Source organism: Psammomys obesus, unplaced genomic scaffold, assembly GCF_907164565.1.
Source record: "Psammomys obesus unplaced genomic scaffold, mPsaObe1.curated_primary_1811, whole genome shotgun sequence".
Lineage (NCBI taxonomy): Eukaryota > Metazoa > Chordata > Mammalia > Rodentia > Muridae > Psammomys > Psammomys obesus.
Genome location: NW_026586550.1, coordinates 4822203 through 4826965, shown reverse-complemented (window position 1 = coordinate 4826965; position 4763 = coordinate 4822203).

Sequence of the window (4763 nt, the reverse complement as noted above, 5' to 3'; positions counted from 1 at the left end):
TCTTCCTGCTTTCGTCTATCCACTCATTGCTGGAATTGGAGATGTGTGCCACCACACCCAGCAAGAGCTGTGTTATTGGCTCCACCAAAGAACCACCACTACCTCCTAGAGCTCCAGGCTATAGCTGCTCCGTAGCTTCACAAGGTAGATTCTTCCAGAATGTTCCCTACACATTCATACAGGTGGAACACATGCATAAACAGCAGGTGCAGTCAGGCTATTCCACTAATTATCACCATCTGCATGAATAGACTGAAGGGGGAAAGAAGCCCAGATGATGGAATTTTCCCCTCTTTGTTTTCTTATTTCTGGTGGCTTAAATATTGTGTTTGGTTTAAATACAGACATGATCCGACCACAAACATTATGGGTGGAGAAGCCAACACAGCCCACTCATGGAAAGACTGTTGCTTGCAGGTACAAAATAAAAATAGCACTCACTGCTTCTCCAGGTGTTCCTGGCTCTTCCTGGCATGTGTCTCCTCGCTCCCACATAGGACTCCTCTGGGAACTCTTCACTCTCTTTGGAGCGACAGCACTTGGACTTGGAAAAGGAGAGTTTAGATGACTCCAAGGTCACAGAAAGTCAGTGATGGAGTTGAGATGAAATCCAATCTAGCCTTGGCTTCCTGGGCTGAGGGGCCAGCTGCACTGATATAATGGCTGCTGAATAAAAGAACCAGGAACCAAACTCTAGGTCACACAGGCATCTTTGTTCAAGTGATAAAGAATGAGCATTTGAAAGGAGCTCATCTGGATCAAGGGCATTTGAATCTTCTGGGCACCTAGGTTTTGACTGTTTATGCTTGCACAGCAGCAGGTGGGTGCTGCTGGGAACAGGTGTCCCTGATCAGATTTAGGGACGTTGGAAATTTAATCCTGAAGACCTGGCCTTGGTAGATTTGCATGAGATCTAGTTTGTTTACAGTTCCTTGCACCTGTTGCTTTCTCGGGTTTCCCTGGATGCACTCTCTACCCTGCAAGAGCACAGAGAGGGGTTGGGCGCGAGGGTCAGATGTCTCTTGCTGTTTTCCCTGAATCCTGAAAGACAAGAGTAGGTGTGGTGTAGATTGGGGTGGCCATGCTGCAATTCTAATTTAATGCACTGTCAGATTTCAAGATGAGGAAGATAGACTGTTGCTTACCTCTTCACCAGCTTGAGGGGCAGTGACGGGCTTAGGGTCACACAGGCTAAAGCTGTTCATACAGGCTTTGAGAGAACTGGGAGAGGAGAGTCCACTAGAAGGTGCTCTAGGAGGTGTGCAGCAGGGGTTTGGTAGAGGTAAACCTGCCTGCCCCAAATCTGTGACTTCCTAGACGTGGAAGACCTACGTTACGTAGAACCTGAGTCTTCATGAAGGGTTGATAGAGTGCGCAGAAATATTGAGCTCACCAATTCCTCTGAGTATCTTTAGATGCTTTAGAGCCGAAAGGGCAGAATTGGAACAAAACAGCTATGAAGGCACAAACATCTCTCTTGCCTAGTTAAGGACCTGGAGCCTTGTTAAAGGGTGCTACCATCTGGTAATGGTACCAGTTGTAATAATATAGTTCCATTGGGCAAAGCAGCTTCCCCACCAACACCCAGGGCAGTGGGAGAGTGACCTTTGGGGCAGGTGCTGTTTTCATTAGGTGTGAGATGGGGAGGGGACCAGCAAGGCCACCTCACCAATGAAGTCCTCAGGTAGGAAGACTATTAAATTGAAGAAAAGGGCAGTTGCTTCTCTGGAGCTGGAGGAATCTACACACCTTGTCATTAGTGCCCCAAATCTGCCCTTTGGAGGAACTAGGCTGTCTTGCCCATCCCAGCCTCTTCACCCTTATACCCTGGCCTGCTGGATACAACTCCAAACACTTGTCACTTTGTCTTACTTTTCACTCTTCTTGCCACATCTCAGACATTAGTCCTGCCTTTACTCAAATGACTAGAATCCCCCCTTAGCTACATTCTAATCAAGATTCTCTACTTTAATGTTAGTGATAAGCAGTGCTTGATTGGAGCTCCCAAAGTTTTCCTTTGTAAAATGCAGATATTGCTAGTCGCTATTATCTCTTTATCCTGTGATGTGGCCACAAATGCTGATGGATTCCCTCTGCTTCTTCCTGAAGGAGAGCAGACAACTGGGCGCAGTGGAGCATGGTCTGGAATTCCAGTTAACTGAGAGGCTAAGGCAGAAGAATCAGTAGAGACAAGACAAGACAAGACCTGTAGAGAGCAGCCTGAGTGACACAGTGAGACCTCATCTCACAAAGAATCTCTCTCTCGCTCACTCACTCTCTCTCTCTCTCTCTCTCACACACACACATACACACACACACCACAGAATTAAAGCAGAAGTAATTTCACATCTACAGTGGGCAGAAAAATTGGCCACCTTTGAGACCAGAACTCCAAACCAATAAGCTTTCGTATTAGCATGTGCCCCTGCTGGGGTATGTGCAAGCCAAGGAGGAATTTGAATGTTAGTGATCTGTAGGTTTTGCTGCAACAAGGTGGAAAATGAGAACCAGCTTCTGAAAGTTGTCCTCTGACTTCTACATGTGGGCTGTGGCTTTACTCTTTAGAAAAACAAAGATCAGTGATGGCATCAAAGTAAGAACTTGAAGATGAGGACTTAGGAGACTTTTCTGGTTAGCAGTGCCTGGCACATAATAACTCATATTCTTTTAAAGTAATATTTTGATTAATTCTTTGAGAATTTCATGCAATTTTTAAAAAATGACATTTACCCCCAACTCTTCCTAGACACACCACTACCTACCTAATCACCAAATTTCATGTCTGTCCTCTCTTTCTCTGTTGTTAAACTCATCAAATTTAATCTGAGTGTGGACTGTCCTTTGAGGCATAGTTGGCTGTGAGGAGTCATACCCTTAGAGAGTCAGTGTGCTCCCTCTCCAGAAGCTGCCAACCACAATAATCCCTCTGCAGGGCTACTCAGCTTTCCACCCTCATGCTGGAATTTTGCGGATCCTATGAGTGTTGCCACAATTGCTGAGTTGCTATGTGAAACTACCCTGCTTTATCTTGAAAACACTCTTTCCTTGTAGTTATCTACAGCCTCTACTCTTTAAATCTCTTTACCTGGCTGCTGCAATGACCTTTGAACCTTGGGGGTAAGGATGTATTATAGATGCCCCATTTAGGGATGAACACAAAGCTCTAATTATCTGTATGTTGAACAGTTGTGAGCTGGTTATGCTGACTGCCCTCTTCTGCAAGAAGTTTTTCTGATGAGGGGTGACAGATATACTGATCTATAAATATAGCATTAAGTCATTGGGTTTCCGTTTAATACTGTGTTCACTTAGCAGAACAATAATAGGTTCTCCATGTGTCTGTGACCTATCTAGACATGGGTTCGTGGACATGACAACAGTATTTGGTATGGGTTTTGTCTTGTGGAGTGGACCTTAAATCCAATCAGAAGGTTTTTGGTTACTCCCATAATGCTGATGCCACTATTGTACTAGTGGTCTTATTGTGCCAAGACCATTATTATTGTAGCTCACAATAGAGATGGGTAAACTTGAAGATTACTTTCCTCTAGTAGCATGCATAGCACCTTTCAGCACTATAAAAGCTAGCCAGTAGGGATGGAGGCTAATGGTCAGTACCTGCTTAATTTTTCCATGTTCTATTACTCAAATATATAGTGTCTTCAGCAATAGAGTCTTACTGTCAAGTTCTAGAGCAGTGATTCTCAATCTTCCTAATAGTGTGACCCTTCAATACAGTTCCTCATGTTTGGTGACCCCCAAACATGTTGTTGATACTTTGTAACTGTAATTGTGCTATAAATATGAATCATAATATAATATCGGTGTTTTCCAGTGGTCTTAGCTGACCCTTGTGCAAGGGTCTTTTAACTCCCAAAAAGATCATGACTCATAGGTTTCTACAGGGCAACCAAAAGCAATTGAAATATCGTGTAATATCCTCAAACATTACATGGGGTCTAGGGGACTTCACTGGTCAATAGTTCTAAAAGAATTAACCCATTTTTTGGTATTGAGATTTTTATTTGCTAGTATGTAATGTCTAGTATGGGTATTGGACTTCACCCTGTTACAAGGCAACACCATTTACTCTCTTCATGTGTACATGTTCATGTATATTTTAGGAATTTTGTACATTAGTATGTTTCTATATCTCTTTGCCAGAGGCCTTTAATGTTAGTTATCATTCTCCAAATTATTCTCTACTCTCTCTGTGTCCTCGTCCCATTCTATTTCATCCTTCCAGTTCCATTATTCCTCTTTGTATCACTGTATTGTCTCCTCTCCCTGAAAGCCCCTCCTCATGACCCATCACCAGTATCCTACAAAGAAGGTGGAACACTGTTTGCTCAGGTGATAAGGGACTGCCAAGTCACATAATCCTTCCAGGGGGTGTTAACACTGTCTACAACTCTCAAGAAGGACACTTGAAAGCTGTACATGTAAGAGGCTCCTAAGGTTCTATCTTACAGCCTCTTCTCTTGTCTAATGCTGTAGCTTAACAAGCCATAATGGTAGGAAGTTTTGTGAGTCTTTTCAGTTAATTTTTTTGCCTTGAGTTTGTCTGTAGAACCCCTCAGATCTTACAGTTTTCAGAAACCAATGTGGTTTTGGTAGAGCACTGTAAAGGCATAATCAGAGAATTGTGATGGTGGACCAGTAGAATTTATTACCTGAACCCAGTTTAGTTTCTGCTTATTTTTTCTTTCTTCCTTCCTTCCTTCCTTCCTTCCTTCCTTCCTTCCTTCCTTCCTTCCTTCCTT